The sequence below is a fragment of the Hippoglossus stenolepis genome, chromosome 9 (genome assembly GCF_022539355.2).
Source record: "Hippoglossus stenolepis isolate QCI-W04-F060 chromosome 9, HSTE1.2, whole genome shotgun sequence".
In the NCBI taxonomy this organism is placed as follows: domain Eukaryota; kingdom Metazoa; phylum Chordata; class Actinopteri; order Pleuronectiformes; family Pleuronectidae; genus Hippoglossus; species Hippoglossus stenolepis.
In genome coordinates this window covers 27,271,069-27,289,541 of record NC_061491.1, presented here as the reverse complement: position 1 = coordinate 27,289,541, position 18,473 = coordinate 27,271,069, and the positions used below count along the sequence as shown (strand labels likewise).

Sequence of the window (18,473 nt, the reverse complement as noted above, 5' to 3'; positions counted from 1 at the left end):
CTCTCCTCTTTTACAGGATCATTCCGTGGTCACCGGGGAGCTGTAGCTCTGACCCCTCTGTTCTTTTACTACTTGCTGTTTGTAATTTTGATTTCCAATACGCTGGAACTTACACTTCGTGGGTCTCATGGGTCTGGAGGACAGAATTCTTTAAAATCGATTTAGTCATGTTTACCATCAGAGAACAGCGTTCACCTCGAAGGAACAGATCCCTTGTTGTGTTCCAGCACAGAAACGATTCTTAATGCAAAGGGTAAAGTTGTTAAGCAAGATTTCTGAGCAGAGTGCGAAGATAATTACACTGCACTGATTTATAATCACTGATGATATGAGAACTTAGCCCAGATTAATTAAGCACTTGAGATAATGAAGACTTTGGGAACAGTGATGTAGATAAGAAAGTGTTGAGAGCTCGCCGGCCAAAGGATATTGAGCTTTAGAATAAGGAAGTGGAGTAAAAATGTGCTGCAGTCAAAGTTAAATCAATCTCACCCTGAGGGCAGAGCGGCGCCACACACACGTTCTGACTCAGCGAACAGAAGTTAGGAAACTTTTAAACTGATGTAAACTGGCTGCAGACACACAAGGTTGACACTTGTAGTTCGGAATACATGAATAAATTAAAGGCCGTGGAAATCTGTTTTCTTGAAATATTGTTCGAGCGCAACTGAAAAGGATTTTGATATTTCACTGCAACATTCAGACGGTCGATAATAAAAGATTCTGATTAAAAAGTGAGGGGAAAAGGTCTAGTTCGTTTTTTTTTTTAAAGACCAGATCAAAATTTGATAAAATTGGAGACTTGGCATGAAACTCTCTCTTTGTTGAAATGTCAGTTCAACAATCAGCAAATGTGAGAAAAACCTGGAGATATTCAAAAGCATAAAAAGAGGAATCAACTATATGGACAAAACACTGATTCCCTGATCTTATACTTTTGTCACGTGCACCAAGATTTGACATTTAAGATGATACTTTCTAGAAAATCCACAAAATAACCACTAATCAGTTTAAATTAAAGCTACAGTTCGTCTCAAATGTAAATAATAAAGTATTCACACTGTGCACTATGACTGTCAATCAAATCCTCCCAAACCACGCCCACACATGCAGCAGCACCACGGCTGCTTCACGGGTTTGTTTTTGTGTCTTGCTCATCGTGAGCCTGGTGCAGAGCAGCTGGCTGATGGCGGGTCAGGAGGCTCCATCATCCACGTCCAGCTGATTAGTGAGGGAGGTCGGGAGGCGAGACTCCAAGTCGTCCATAAATATGACGCTCGTTGTGTTGCTCTGTGTAGCCCATTCATTCTCAAAGCCCTTATTAACAAAACCTACAATTTGCACGACGTTACAAAATAAACTATTGAGTTTATTCATCCTGCAGCATTTCAGGCTCCTTCCCCTCCTTCGTATTATTTATGTCGTCTTGTTGGCAACACTCACTCTCTTTCTTTCTCTGTCATTTCACGTTGGACGCGACCCAAAGCAGGAACTCGCTCTCCAGCCAAAAAGAGGTGAGCGTCTGCTCCGGTGCCAGAAAATGACAAGAACTACTTTACTCTGGAGATTTACCTCTTCGTCCCGGCTGAGTGATTCTGCAGCGTACTTTCATGTCACCTCAGGGAAGAAAGTGGAGGGAATGGGACGTGAGCTTGTTTTGACAACTCTATCTCTAACTTGATGGAATGGCCACATCCGAAATTATAGTGCTTAGGGCCAATTACTCCTTGTTTTCATGAGCTGCTTTACAATAAAACAACGTTGTTATGCTTCCCTGAAAGATCCAGAAGAGGAGGAGGAATTATCGTTGGTCTGCTGCTACGTCTCCTGCAAGTCCTGACAGATTTACAAAGGGACCTGGACAACTGGACCATTGTCTATCAGCACCTTATGTTTCAGGCCAAATCCAACTGTGTCTTCAAACAGCGCCGTCTTGGACGAGGATGAGGAGTGGACGTATTGTTACCTCGCTGTGACTTTCAAATGCATTCATTTCTTTTTATGATTGGAAGCTTGTGGCAGTAAATTTGGGGTGATATGAAAATTAAATGAGGAGCTTGGAACGAGTGGTAGATTCTGCTTCCAAGACCCGTGACCTTCATCTCCCTGCTGTCGGTTGGTGGAGCATCTCTCCAAGGATGAGGAACGACACATTTTCCTGTCAATTAAATGGAAATCGGACAAGTCCAGGTGGAGGAAGGACCGAGGTGATGGAGAGGGGGGGGCAACAAATCTTGCACATCTCTACTCTGTGACTCATTAAGCTAATAGGAAATTGCCTGGCTGCGGCCCAGGTAGCCATTAGTGAGGAACGCCCAGGTTTGGGGACAACTATAACTCAAGCTCTTTTAGCTGAGTAAAGGACGAGACTGGGTTTTTCTGCCCATTTTGTTTCCGCTGTGTTTTTGTCTATGACAAGAAAAAACAATAAGAAACGTACTGTTGGTGTTTATTATTAAGTTGAGTCACAGGTGGAGTTTGTGTCGTCTCCGTAGAAAATAATGAAAATAAGATGGACTGCTCCTTAAAAGTCAAGCCACAGCATCTCCATTGCCCCCTGGTGGCTGGCTGCAGTATATGACCTAAAACCTGCCTCCTCCATGTTAGCAGATGGGATATGGACCATACCAAATAGTCAAAGATGTTTTTTATCATCTGAGGTAGTTTCTAGTGCTCATTTTTCAGATAAGTTTGGTTTTAATTAGTTATTTGATGATATAAAACGGGTTGAAACATTATGATTGATTTCGCTCCATCCCCCTGAACGCTCCAGTATTGATATCTGAGATATTTTAGGTTTATTTCTGGATAGTAGAAGGAAGTGGGGACATGTCCTCCATGTTAATGTACAGTCTGTGGTTGGCTCACAGGGCTCACGGAGCCCCTCAGTGCACATAACTCCAGTGTTCCCCATTCATTTCCTGAATGTAGCAGCCCTCCCTCTCTCAGCAGCACCATGAGAAACACCGACACACTAGTGTGCTGTCAAAACATCCGTAAAGCTTTTACCATCCTCACAGGCGGTCTCGTCATAGCTTCGGCTGGAGGTGTGTTGATTCCCATCATGGGCTCACAGTTCTCACCAGTCTGTCTCATCTGTTACATTCACTGTCGTGTTTTCTGTAATATTCCATAACTCATTGGGCCCATTAGTCAGTATATGAGCTGGGATTTGAAAATACACCTGCTGGTATCCTGATTATTAATGTTTGTGTAAATGAAGCTTCTACACAATACATAACACATTATGCTTGTTTGTGAACCACTAATCTACAAGTTGAGACCATTATTTGTTTTGCTAAGGGATCAAACCAAATCCAGCAAAAAGTTTGAACATTAAGAGTTGAGAACGAAATATCTAAAAATATATGTAACTGCAGTTTCCTGTTTTTCTTTTTGCCACAAATACCTTCGGGAAAAAATCGTCCATTTGTCAGAAGCAAATAACAAAGAAACTGAAAAATAAACAGGTGCGAGGCCAAAATGATAAAGAGCTTGTTGAGCTTAGGCGACAAAACTACCTGTTGCCCAAACATGCTTTCTAAAATATGAATGTCATGTACTCCCACCTTATATATATATTTAATTATACAGAGCCATCATCATTAGTCCTCGAGCGGCAAGAAGTCGACCTGTCACAAAAACAAATGTAGGTGATTTTCAGTTATGAACAAATAAGTCTCTCATTTTGTTTCGCCAGACGTCTCTGAGCAGGGATAAATGCTTCCTGTCTCTAAACCACCTACGAGCTGCAGTAACACAAACAACATGTGAACTAAGAGAAGACACAGTTTGTCTTCTGCAGCTCGGGCAGGTGGTCCAGCTCCTGACGAACCAAACCACTGATGGAAGAAAACAAACCAGAGCAACATGACCTGCAGCGTTTAGTGGGAACCTTACGGAAAGTGTCACCATCGCTGCTGTCGTGACCAACAGCAATTACACTAAGCACTGTCTCACAGCAAGAAGGTTCCGGGTTCGAATCCCTGTTCGGCCTGGGTCGTTCTCTGTGTTGTTTGCACGCTCTCCCTGTGTTTGCGTGGGTTTTCTCCAGCTTCCTCCCACAGTCCAAAGATTGGGAGGAGGTTAACTGGAAACTCTTAATTGACAGTGGGTGTTAAAGTGGGTCTGTGTACTTAGCGGACAACAGATTTGATTTGAAATCAGAAAACCAAAATCAGGAAACATGCTATTTCTCAATTATCATTTAGAAATAGAAAAAACAAAAAAAACGAAAACTACCCGTGATGATTCCCTCAACAAGATGAGACAGAGGTATAAAAAAAAAAAATCATCTTTTACTGTCGATACCTAAGAGATGAAATCTTCCTCTCTGTGCTGGAAATGGCTCAGTAAAAATGTTATAGAAGACCTGCCACTTATCCTCAGGGACAAGAAAAATACACAGCGGAGCCAGGAAAGTACATAACTACAGCTGATTGGTAACAATCTGACAGAGATTCATCTGTGTGTGTGTGTGTGTGTGTGTGTGTGTGTGTGTGTGTGTGTGTGTGTGTGTGTGTGTGTGTGTGTGTGTCTCTATGCAAGTGGCACATGCTCACAAACATCTTGTGAATGTGCGTAATGAGCATGTTATTCTGTCTGGGACAAAGAGAGGCTGACAGAAAATAAATACCACTATTAGGAGGGGACATGAATCCTGGATAGAAGAATGACAGCTGGAAGAATGGTGGGCAGCTGGTTGCCAGAAGAAAGACGGGAGGAGAAAGAGAAGCGTGACAACAGCTGTTTGAATAAAGAAACGCAAAAATTGATTGCAATCACAGAAGTAATTTTATAAATACGATTATGAGAAGAAAATACTGGCGACGCAATATGTTTAGTAAGTGGAATCGTTGTAGATTCGATGTAGAATTGCTTCTCTTCTTTTTCTGAGTGATTCAGAATCAGAGGGATTGATTGATCTTGGGTTGACATTTATCTGCAGTAATTAAATCACAATCCATGATGCGTCCAATTTCATACCAATGAAGAAAATAAATGAAAAGAAAATAAATGAAAGTTAAAACACAATGAAATAAAGTGAACTTCTACTATTGAAAAACCAACGCAACAGCTAATTTAGACTCTTATTTAGACCGTAAATATATAATATATGTAAGAACCCTTTTTAAAATGTCTAAAACAACCAAATCTACGTTACACATTTTGCTGACCTGTGTGCTAAAATCATCCAAAGTGTTTCCACTAATTCTCAAAAATCCATAATTTTATCCAAGGTAAGAGAAATGACAGAAAATTACTCAAACTTTTACTTTTTAGATTTGCCCGTGTACCCATGTGCTAACATGGAGGAGGCAGGGATTATGGCCTATACTGCAACCAGCCACCAGGGGGCGATCAAGACCATGATAGGTTGGACCTAATCCTCCGCTGTGTGGTCAATCCAAAAACCGACATAAGACATTAAAGACCAGATCTAAGGACTTTAAATATGTTTTTGTGATGTTCAGTTAAACGTATCTTGTGTTTGTCCGGACTTGACGCCCCAGCGTTGGTGAGTGGGATCCAGTACGAACACGTGTGAGCACTGGTTCACGCCCACCAGCAGGACTGAGTCATGACTGAGTGGGACTGTGGCCTCGCCGTCACCTTCATTAGCCTGATTCTCCTGCTCACTCTAATTGATTTATCATCGCCACTCCACCTCCGTCCAAGCGCATCAGTCATTTTTTCAAACACACTCACGCACACACACATTCAATATATCATGTGGAGGAAGACATGAGCGGCCCTCCATTCCATTAATCACACAAAGACACACACAGACACACACAGACACACACACAGGCCACCTCCGGGCTGGTGGCAGGAGCAGGAGATTCAGTTTGCAGCATAAACAGATCACTGTACAAGGTAAAGTGTTTGCACTTGAAGGCTCGGATGGGCTCTCAAGCAAAGCTGTAAAAGCAGCGAGGACGAGCTGCCCCTGGATCAGCAGCTCACACGCTGCGAGGGAGCGAGGGAGGGAGCGAGGGAGGGAGCGAGGGAGGGAGGGAGGGAGCGAGGGAGGGTTGTTAGGGAGCGGAAGGTAAAATCACTTTCCTGAGCAAATCAAATAATCCGGCCCAGCTCCGGCTCCTCCCCCTCACTCCTTTCCTCGCTGTTCCACGAGCCGGTCCTGGCCGCGCTCCATCGCTGACCTGATGCGAATGACAATGCCCGGACTCCTGAGGCTAATTGATTTAGCTTTCTCTCTCAGAGATGCCAAACAATGATGCCACTTGTTGCCCCTGCCAATTCAGGATGTGACCCCCCCCGCTCTCGAGAGAAAGCTTGTCCCTCTCAGCTGGTTGTGATGAATTAATGCTCGTGTGGACGACGCTGCCCGAAGCTTCAGCAGACACGAGATCAACGTTTCAAAACCTGATTCACAGGTTTTTTTTGATTCTTTTGCTCTTTGTCCTATTTCTGAATTTTGCCAAAAGCTAAATTTTGCATCCGCAGCTCAGAGCCCAGTGGAAATAATGTATTTTAACAGTTTTTACAAAAGTGCTTTTGTCACGTTTATGTGAGCAAACAGGTGTGAGACCACGGAAATGTGCCATTATTCTAATTTGTACGATTCATCCTGTTGAGATGGAGTTTTTGAATGAAAGGTTTTTGAGATACAGCTCAGCTACTTGGGTATAAACACTGCAGCCAGTGTCTATCAGATTATAATTCAGAGGAGGGAAGAAACAAAATTAAAATGCTTTGTTACTGTACTTATGGGAACTTTCTACTTCTTACATTTTCAAAACAGACTCCTTCCTTTCGTTTTATTGTATTTTAAGGGGAATTATCAGTTTTTTCTTGTTTTACATCACCTTCCCAACATCAAGACTTTAAACGAAATGGACAATAACACAGAAGAGATGAATCCATGTTGTGAATCTATCAGTGCAAATCATGCTCACCAGACATAACACGATGTAAAAGACGTATCAACAGTTTTTCATGTTCAGAAATCTTTTCTTGCGTTTAACCTTGTTTGAGTTTGATGTTTGTATTTGATTCGAAGTGAGAGTGGTTTCAGGTAAATCTTGAAACTATATTAATGTGACACGAGTCCCAGTTTTTTGCTTTGCACTGATACCGTCAGTGGAAATTACTTTCTTTTTACGTTTATACTTTGAGTCCGACACAAAAGCGAATATCATTTCAAAATTGGTCTCCACACTCACACGGAGGCGTGTGATTGTTTGACCTGAGGTTCAAGCTCTAATGAGACATTCTATTATTTCCTTTAGTTTGTATTCACGTATCCTGTATAACTACATTCATATGTCTATAAATAAAGAAACACGAGTCTCATTGAGCCGCTGTGGGTTTCACACCGTGTTGCTTTGAGAATCAGATGTTTCTCATCATGTGTTTCATGTAACATGTGAAGTTGTTCCAACTGTTGCCAGGATACAGACGGCACTTTGTGATCTCTACTTCAAGCCACACCTCAGATATGAAGGTGGTCTCATTCTGCCTCGTTCTTGTCCTTGTCTGTGTCTGAGTCCCTGCAGGGAACTGAGCCCCCCCCGCCCCTGCGTCCCTCCGTCCCTCATCCCATTTCATGTTAAGGCAGCGCTGCAGACACTGACCCTCGTTGTCTCTATTTCCTTTCTGTGTCGGCTTCAGGGCGTCGAACACATTCGTCACCTGTCGTGTCTGGACGAGACGAGACGAACCCCTGCTGAACACACACACACATCCTTCTATTTCTATACCTGTGAGGACATAAGACGAGAATCTCCAGAAATAAATCTGACTGGGAGCTACAACGGTTCAGGCAGAGAGTCGTTGAGGAAAAGTCAGGGGTTGAGCGAGTCGAGGAATAAATGTATTTACACGAAAAACCTGCAAAACTCCGTCAGATCAAAGCAAGATTGGATGAGAGTGTTTGGCCTCCAGGAGCCGCTGCAGATCAAACACAGTGCTCGACGGTAGAAAACCAAACTTAACACGCCGACTTAAGAGTTGATGTTTTACAGCCAGTTTAAACTTTATTCTAATGGAAAACCTGCATCAATCGTCTAAAAGTGTAACTATTTCTAACGGGTATAATTTTAATTCTAAAGAATCATAACACAGGCAGGCATGAGCTATTAATGTTGAATATTTTTGAATCCTTGTGCCCACATCTGCATAAATAAATGTCAATGTGTCCAGTGTATGAGAACCTGTGTGGGGTTCACCCCCGACACCTCCCCCACCACCGGCTGCCCTGTGGTTCAAACGTCACTTGATTGACAGCATCCAAATCACCGCGGCCTTTCACCGCGGCAGCCTCCGTCATTAGCGAGGTCAGCGTGCGAGCTGGAGATAATTTTCATCGTCTGTCAGTCAAACGACTAAATGTAAAAACCCAGAGGATTTAAGAAGCTTAAGAAAATGTTTATTTCTCTCTCGCAGCTGCAGACAAACTTCTTCTTAACTGGACTGCTATACTGCAGCCAACCACCAGGGGGCATCAAGACACTTTGGCTTTACTTTTGACCTCATTTTGTCCATTTTTATATATAAAGTTTGTGGTTCAGTTTAGATATTTCATTGAAAAGCACATTGAAGAATGCATCACTAAAATTAAGAGCGATAAATCTGATTCGTCGGTTGATATAAAACTGCAGATATAACAGAATAAGTGAATATGTTTGCCAGTAAATAACATTATAAACAAATACATGTATAAACAGAGTCGCCACTATTAAGTTCGTCCACCAGGGGGCACTGACCAATAGATTTTCGGATGTCAATGTCTTATTCGCTGTCCACAGTTACGAAACTCAGTGTCAGTCAGGTAAAACTAAAATGAAATCAAATCTGCTAAACGTTTCATTTACTAGAATAAAATTGTCTCATTTTTGTTAAACTAATATCAAAATTAACAGTTTTTAGTCGCTCATTTTTACATTTTTACATTATTTGTATTTCGACCAAGAGGTTGAAGAATTAACTACAACTGCAGATATTATTTTTAAGGAAGGTTATCCCCTTCGGATCTTTAATAAAAATCATCTGTCATAATTTATGAAATATCTACAGTCAGATGGAAACAAAAAACTAGTACAAATGCTAAAACAAGCCAGTAGGTGGCGATGAAGTCAACCATCAGCCAAACAGAGAAGACGTGGTCGAAGTTATTTTACGCAGACGCCTGTGAACGTCGGTAATGTAATTAATGTAATTAGTGACCGAGCCGTGCTAACGCAGGGAAACAGATGTACAGCCGCCATTGTTGTTGTCGTGTCTGGTGCAGGATCATCACACAAACAGTGCACATGGGAGAATAGCTGTGACATCATCATTTCAACTCACAGATCCACAGGAACCAGAGTCTTTTTTGCAATCTGCACTTTCGGAAGGTTTTTGTAAAAGGACATGTTTGCCTGGACGAGAGGCTCAGGTTCGTTTAGCTAAATCTCCGCAGTAGAGTGGACGGAGCTGCTGAGATGATCCAGAGCACCAGAGCCTTTGTGACATGTATTTTATTTAATCACACTCTGAATAAACAGTGAAAGCACCTGATGAGTTGAGACTCTGTCTCTCACTGCAGCCGACAGAAGACAAGCCTCCTCCGCTCTGTCTTTTCTGTTCAGTTCTGATTCTCATCCAACATTTACTCATTTCCACGAACCCTCCATCGTAACAACTGGAGCTCAAACCTTCAGTAACAAGCTCAGAAATACGACTAAAACCGACTCGTCTGTTGTTTCCAGCCCGTTTAATGTTTAATGGCCGGCAGCGTGACCCCCTGCTGTGGACGCACTGAATCAGGACAGTCGAGTCATTATTCAGTCTCTCCTCCACAGCTTATTCTCTTTACTTCTGCTTCTCTGCTGAGAGATGCCCTGAAGCCTGTTCACATGAAAAATGCATCAGCACCACTGAGATTTAAAAAAAAGGGATGATTACACTCTTCTATTATTATTAGAAATATGATTATTCATTCTAAACTCAGTCATCCCAGAGCCCACTGAAGGTCCTGGCCCGCAGGTTTGAGGAGAAATGTAACGAAGCAGTGATGCTCTCTTCCACGGGAGAAGTTTTAACGCTGCAGACTGGAAGCTCCTGCAAACGCCCCAGAAACCCTGAGACGCGAGCGGAGATCACGACTGATGCTGACGCTGCACAGGACGGAGGATAAACTACATGTTGTGCGTGTGAGCTCAACGCAAACAAGAGGCAGAGAAACTATACAACATGCACACACACACGATTTCAGTGGCAGAGAGAGAAAAGTGCACGATTATACTTTGATTTGGTTTCAGGAGTTAAAAATAGACTTTCTGGCGTGACGGTGCAATGTGGGAGAGCAGAGGAAATGTGTTTCTGTTTCCAGCACATCACATTCAGATCTGACAGCATGAAAACAAGAGGTTTCATCAATAGAGTCTTTAACTTGTAGAAAAGGTGGTTGATCTCAGAGATCTCCATCAAATGTCTTCATCTCTACTTGTAATCAATGTTTCTGTCGTGCACTTTCTGCTGCGAGCTGGAGTGAGAAGTGAAGACCTACCTCGCGCAGAAGGACGGTGGAATGGAGAAGAAGAAGAAGAGGAAGGAGAAGAGGAGGAAGAGGAGGAAGGAGAGCAAAGTTTGACATCACAATCCAAGCATCCGTAAAGCGAGCGTCTGAAAATCCCCCAGTGAACACAATCACACCGGTTGCACCACTTTACGTCATTTTTTTAAAGATATGCAAGTGGAGAGGCTTTGAAGTGACGAGCAGGGAAACTAATCAAGCGCCGTGTCGTTAAAGAAGTGAAGTGATGAACTCAGACCCACGCGATGGATCAGTGAGGAGAAGGAAACATGGATTCAAAATGATAAATTTGCCGGGTTCTTCTTTGAGATGGCGGGCGTGTCACTCTCTGTCACTTGCCCTGTGTTTCCTGTCGTCCTCTCGGTCTCGATCACAGCGTTCAGCGAGACGCCTCCCAGCAGTCACTTCACCTCCTGTCTCCGCCTCCCTCTCTCTCTCTCTCTCCCTCTCTCTCTCTCTCTCTCTCTCATCCTCACATCTCCTGCTTGATCTTTATTCCTTCCAGGCTTTTTCCTCCTCCTCCTCCTCCTCCTCCTCCTCCTCCTCCTCACATCAGCTCCACTCATCGCAGCTTGTTGCACAGACGCACCACGTGTTGGCCGCTCGCTCTCTCTCTCTCTCTCTCTCTCTCTCTCTCACATAATTTCACTTTTCACACCCTCACAGCCGCACACACACGTTCCTCAGCCTCAGTGCGGAGCTGCATGTTTGTGACCTTCATACATAAATTATTGGAATGATTTGAACAGTGTTTTTTCTGATGCATGACAGAAGGGACGTAAATTATGATTATCTTCAGTATTGGTTCATACCGGATGTGTGGTTATGTGAAGTAGGAGCCTCTGAGAGATTATTTTATCAAATATTAACAATAGAAGCAAGAGAAGAACAGTGAATACACTCGTTGAATCACGGAGGTTTTGTTTTGGCTCAGGCACAAAAAGCTTTGGAGCAACGCGACGCTGATGTGACTTGTGGCTCATTAAAGAGCTATTAGCACAACAGAGCATCAAACCTACGGTCGCTGGCCACGCCGCCTTCGGCCACATGACCGTGCGACCAGCCGGGAAGACGCAGCTGGGAACCTGCATGATGCTGCTGTTACGAGGAAGACGAGGAAACATGACATTCATTATCTTATATCACACACTTCCCACTGAGCTCAGGAACGCTGTCGGGTTATAAAACGATGACAAATGACGACAAAACCTTGTGTAATTATCTTTGAGACAAAAGACGTCTTTTTACAAATTGGTGGGTGTTTCAACGTGGTGGAAAAGGATTCAGGAGGAGGAGGAGATGAGATTCCTGCTCTTCCTCTTCTCGTTGTCATTCAACCGAAGGCCAGGACGCCACGACTCCTTGAAACGGCTTCATCTCTTTCATTCCCTGACTTTATTTTGAGAGCTGGAATCTGCTGCGGTCGTTTTTTTAACACAAAGCTTTTTTTTTTGTAGTATTCGAAACACTGAGAGGAATCAAACGTTTGCAGCTGAAGCTCTCGAGCTGAATCACAGAAAACCAACCAGCTCTGGAGGAGGGTTTATTTCAGTGTGAACGTCGGCTTTCAACAGTTGGAATTAAAAAGTGCTGTCGGCTTTCTCACTCCCCCCCCCTCCAACAAAACATCAGGAAAGGTTTCACAGAAAAGTTGGAACTGTTCGGTTAGGAACGATGTTACAGCCACAGGTTGAATATTAGTTGGTTTTCATTCGTGCTGTTTCTTTGATGCAGCTTCGGGTAAAAACAATCCGACTGTAGATCTGCTCTGGGACTTTTTCGATGCTATAGAGACTGTATCATTTTAAATCTGTGGTATCCAAAAAGTCTCAAAGAATCATTACTCTAATTGATCTCATTCTCATTCAGAGCACCACACTCAGTCACTCTTCACGATCATCTTACCCACAGATCATCGTCGAGAACAGGAATCAGAACGACAGCCTCAGTTTAAAAAGCTGTAAAATTCTCTGAACAGAGTCTTTTCTCGTTCTAAACCGGTCGTTAACAGCACAGGAATCTTTTCCTCCAGCAGCTGCACTGACTACAAACACATATGGCATTTTCAAATAGAAGAGAAAGTGATGGTTATCTGAGACCGTGGCTGGCAGAGCAGACAAATCAACTGTGGAGTCATTTCATCTCTGCAGCAGCTCAGATGTGAAACGTGTAATTTCATCACGGATAAGAGACTCGTCCTCTTATTTTGAGTTTGGAAGGAAAAGTGTTCTTTGAACCAGACTTTAGATTCAGTGATATCGAAGTTTCACTATTTAATTCTTGTTAGTCTTTCCTCCTCTGAGCCGGCTGAGAGAAGAAGCTGGAAACCAGGCCCAGTAATATATGATGAGGGGTGTGTGTGTGCGTGTGTGTGTGTGTGTGTGTGTGTGTGTGTGTGTGTGTGGTGTCGTGTGTGTGTGTGTGTGTGTGTGTGTGTTCATGTGCCTGTGAGTTTTTTCGAGTCCCGTGTTAGAAGCCATGTTCTGTCACTGTGGTAAACACGGAGCTAACAGTCGGATCAGGGAAGCAGACGGACAAACATCTGATTTAACGACGGCGTCCTGGAGGGAATAAATGAGGACCCCTGCTATCCCGGTACAACACACACACACACACACACACACACACACACACACACACACACACACAGGCCTGATTTCCATGGTGACTTTGAGCCAATGTCACGCAGCAGCGTCAGGAGCCGTGTCGTTAGTATGCTGAACGCAGTCGACATCGCTAAATAGATACAAATACAATCTTCCCCTCCGTCCGTCTGTCTGTTCGTCCATTTATCCTTTCTTCTCCTCTTAATTCCATTATAGTTTTGCTTTGTTCTCTCTCTCTCTCTCTCTCTCTCTCTCTCTCTCTCTCTCTCTCTCTCCAGCGCACTGAGGAAAACACAGAACCTGAAAAACACAAGTCAGGATAAATTGTGTTTGACTTAAAAAGAAGTGAGAGAAAATGAATTTTGAGTTAATCCTCTTTTCATGATGCTCTTGTGGTTTGTAAAAATTACATTTTAATGACTGTTCTTCCGTCTTTAATTAAGGTACAAAATATTCACTAATAACATTTAAGTATATATTTATCAATATGTTTATTTGTTTTGTACGTTTGTCTTTTTATTCATTAAATGATAAATTGATTTCTAGACCCTACTAAAAGAATGATAAAGTGCAATTGAAATTCTATCTCCACAATATTTATAAACAAGAATATGATAAATGTATATTTTAAAAATTGCTTTTCACCAACGGTTCATTTATTGAGGTAAAACAAAAGAAGGAAACAACAAGAGGATAGAGGAAGAGAAAAATAAATGAAAAGATGAGGAAAAGGTAGAAAACCTGTTTCATGCACTGAATATATTGATGGAGGCTGCTTTGTTCACTCAGGTTTAAACGCTCGCTCCAAAAAAAACTCATTGTTGATGTTTTGAAATCCAACATTTCACATCCGAGCGGCTGAGATGAGAAGTTCTCAGCAGTCGCAGCCTCGGTTGATCAGGAAGCACTGAAGCTGTGAGACTTGTTGTGTTTGTGGATCAGTGGCGTCACCGTCACAGAATATTCATCAAGTCATAAACTCTCTCTGTGTTTAATCTGCTCATTTTGGCTCAGAGACACGTTTTTATTTTCCTGCTGTGAAACGGCAACAGACACTCGAGTGCAGCGATAATACAGTTTGATCTGATAAGTCTGTCCGTCTGTGTCTCACATATAAAGGTCCAAGGAGATGCAGTGTTGAATTTGGACTTTCAGAATTAAACCTGCAACCAGCATCAGCACAGGCCGAACAAACATCCCATTCTAAATATAAAACAGGCTCTGCACTCGTAATCTTTCAGTAGAATTAGTAGGCTACTGCAAAATGTGCTAAATGTTTAGAAAACTTCACTCTCCTCAGACCGTCCATCGCTGCAGCTCCTCTTTTCAGCCTCTGTCTGAAACACTTGGTTTTAGCTCCTGTCTCTTTAAGAGCCCCCTCCTGATGAAGCCCAGTCTGCTCTGATTGGTCAGCTGCTCCACTCTGCTGCGATTGGTCAACGGCTTCCAATCCGTGAAGGAAATCTCAGCCTCTACTTCACCTGGCTAAGTTACAACCCTATATAATAAAAATACTGGACAAAGCGTCATATATTTCCTTTAAACTTTGCCTACATTGTAAAATATTTGACATTTGAAACAACTATTTCACACTTTCTCTTTTCCTGAGTCTTCTCTGCACTCGTCTCTCTGCAGCGTCTTCATCTGGACCTGTGGACAAGCGGCTCCCACCGTATCCAATTACCTCTGCATGTCCCCTCTGTCGGTGATGAGTTATCATTCTGCTCCACCCATCCACTCTCCTGTGTTTTCCCTTCACATGTCTCTTTGTTCTTCTCCCTGTAGACGCATTGGGACGTCTCTTATGTTGTGTTTACGGCCGAATGTGACTCAGAGCTGTTTGTTTCTCCTCCACAGGTACGATGAGATGGTTTAATTGTGAGAACTGGGAGGGAGACGAGTGTGTTTTTGAGTCTTCTGTCACAGACTTTCATGATGAGATCGAGGTCGGGTTTGTTCTCACTCGCAGGAGGAGACAACAAAAGGTTTTAAAACATCAAATGAAAACTGAATTTTCCCAACAGAAGCCCGTCTAAGGCCTTTTCAAACTCTGACATTTCCAGGATATTCAACGGAGCAACGCACATAATTCTACAGATTATTATGAAATCTCTTTTGTTTTAATCAATGCGTTGTTTTTATGTATTTATATCCAGCTTTGGGTTTTAATATCTTTTGATGATCAGATTCAGGTCAACACCAGGAACGACAACGTCAAAAACAAAAAACAATCCAGAGGGTAAAGCAAACTCCACGTGAAGGAACTAGTAAATACACAATGTGTGAGAGAGAGACAGATACAACAGAAAATAACGGGAGCTGGAAAGTGGAAATATGAAACTAGACAGAGGTTGGAGATATTAAAATTACCTTCGCAAAGACCTAACATCATAGTTACCAGTCCCTAAACGTACCTGATTCTTTTCAACAAGACCCATGAATTAGTCCCAATCAAGGAAAATGTTGCAAAACATCTTATCTCATAAAATAAAAACTACAGGGAATGAACTCAGGCAGATGGACCTTGAACAATTCTCCAGATATACAAACGTGATATGAGTTTCTACTCAGGTTTAAAATCAATAAAGATTTCAACCGATGAAGCTCAGTTGAAAGGTTTTTTTTTCTAAGTGACACAAGCAGGTGAGGAAGTTTTAATTTGGAGACACTGAAACAATGTGATCTGCACATGTTCACTGTGTCCATGAAGGTTAACATAGAGCAATGATAGAAACTGTGAAATTGTGATTTGAATCAGTTATTAATAAATCCAATCTGAATATGATGTCCCCTGTGTGACACATTGCTCATAGGAACCAGAACTTTTGTGTGTGTTGAGATGTTAAACTTCAGATCCTCAGGTTGAGTCTGTGTTGTGACTGTAACCTCAGGAGTTGAGAACATTGTCTCCTCCTCCTCTCGTCCTCCTCCTCGCGTTTCCCTTCCCACAATCCTCTCTGGCCGCCCCTCCTGTCCTCTGCCGCTCCGTGCAGCGAGCTCATCTCATTGGTTTGCACCGTGAATATGAATGTGTGTGTGTCTGACACTGGGAAGCATCTCCAAGGACAAAGGATGAGTTATACACAACAATTTGCTCATAATAAAATTTTTAAAAGTGAGTTGTTTGTCATTGACTTCCACGATACACAATGTAATATCTCTCATATCAGCACCTTCCAACGACGTCTCTATTTGTCTGCAGAGCCACATTTTAATTCCTGCCTCCCACACCACACATTTCAATTTAAAACAGGAAACGTGTCCCCGACCACATCTGTGAATACAAGTCATCAAAGGAACAAGCTGCTTTTCTCTCAGAGGTAAAATGTGTTTAAATCTCAGTGTCACTGATTCACATGTTAAACACGAGAATAAATCTCAAACCAAATTCAATTAAGCTGATTGAAATCAGTTCAGTGACAATTCTGAAGGATTTATCAGTTTTACGTCAGAGTCTGGATAGAACAGCGTCTGGTTCTGGACCTGGACTGTGATCTCCCTATATGTGACCCCTGCACAAATTAATGGATGGATATTATTTCCCAATGATCAAAACAATCAGGAAATCAGATGATCATAAAGAAATCTGTGCAGCGTGATGAACAATGAGACTTGGATCAGAATGAAATGTTTTTTCCAACTAACAGATGACAAAGCAGAAGCAGCAGGATAACAAACGGTCAAATGTCAGGACAATAATTTTACATTTTGTATTCCAGTGTGGTTTGTAAACACGGAGCTGACAAAAGCTTAAAGCTGAATATTATTTACAACAGCCATTAAATATGTTGTGTACATGTTCTACTCCAGTGCAGACACACACACACAAACACACACACACACACACACACGCACACACACCTTCCAGCAGCTACAGCGATGGCACCTTAATCACACAAAAATGTAAGGTTGTGTTTCCATAGAAATGTGACATCGTTGCCATGGTACGACGCTCGCTACAGAGACAAAAAGACTATTTTGGTCTTTCTGGGGATAACTGCTGACCGGTGGATTCCTCCTCCTCCTTCCTGATGTCAGGAGCTCTGACTGCTGTGTTGATAAATGTTTTACTGTATGTCATTTTAAAACAAGGCCACGAACACCACCCAACCTTGTGGTGATTGATGCCGACAAATTGAGGAAAGGAAAACTCATTATTCCTCGTGCTGAATTTTTCATGTTCGATGAAAAGTCATCTCTGGAGAGTTTTCGGCAAAGAAATATAAAATATATAAAAATGTACCTTTTCAGACAGTGAAAAAAGTTTCAACTGAAAGACTGACAGTGATCAGGGTAAGAGACAGAAAGAAAGATGTATCATGGGTCGTGTTAAAGATATTATGAGACACAATCAGCTTAAATTAGTATTAATTTGAAGTCATTCTCTTATTAAAACATAGGATTAAAAGGTCACGGTAAAAGAAAAGTGATGAATTTAAAGAAGTGAAATTGCAGTGACTTTGGTTTGTGTTTAAAACAAAGTTGGGTTTATTACATTATCACTTTAGGAATATGACCCACCTGGTTTAAGCTCCTGTCTCTTTAAGACTTGAAGCCCAGTCTGCTCTGATTGGCCAGCTGGTCCACTCACTGCTGTGATTGGTCAGCCACTTCCACTCCCTTCACCACAGACTTTGGACTTTGCGGAACTTTTACATTCACAAAACATCTGTACAACAAACTCAATTCCCCTCCTGTTATTGATTAGTTTGTGTTCTAACTCCAACAGGTGCCTCAGGACTCGAACTCTCCGACGCCGCCTCATCGCACAGCAGCCATTTGTCTTCTGAGTCATTTGGACAGAGGGACGACAGTCATGATTGACAGCCCACCAGACTTATTGTTTAGGCAGAAATTGTCGTGCTCAGCAGCTGAGTCATGAATAATTTAAAGCTTTATTGGAGACGCTGTCATTTCCCTGAGCCCTGGGTGGGTCAGGATACAGGGCTCCTGAACAACAGTGTCTTGCTCAAGGACACTTCAGCAGGGTGGATGATTATCAACACAGGGCCATGCAGCCACTTGTCTCCCTCATTAATCTGAGGGCCAAAGGATTCAAGCTTGTGGCTTTACTCAAATGTCACAAACACCAGCCACTCTGAGGTTAGAATCGTCTCAGTGCTTCAGTTTGATTCTGAAACGATGAGATATTCAAAAGCCCATCTCAAGATTTCATATTATAATTTTAAATAAAAACAGACATGATGGTGAATTTCAAAAGAAAACAACACGAGTCTGGGATCGAAGGTTTCAGAGGTGAAGAGACTCAACCATTTACGGTTCAGTAGCTTTTGAGAAATCCGGCTAAAGGTCGGACAAACAAACAA

At 42.4% G+C, this 18,473-nt stretch overlaps 1 protein-coding gene across 7 annotated transcripts in view; it reads right to left on the bottom strand.

Moving 5' to 3' along the window:
* LOC118115244 (protein unc-13 homolog B) overlaps positions 1-18,473 on the bottom strand; it is a 117,877-nt gene that overhangs the window by 47,775 nt on the left and 51,629 nt on the right. The window contains exon 1 of one of the 7 annotated variants that reach the window (XM_047341378.1): positions 10,514-10,865. The exons of the other annotated variants lie outside the window; for them this stretch is intronic. The gene's annotated coding sequence lies outside the window, so the exon portion shown is untranslated. Of the gene's footprint in view, positions 1-10,513; positions 10,866-18,473 lie in introns of those variants that run through there. 7 annotated transcript variants of the gene reach the window in all.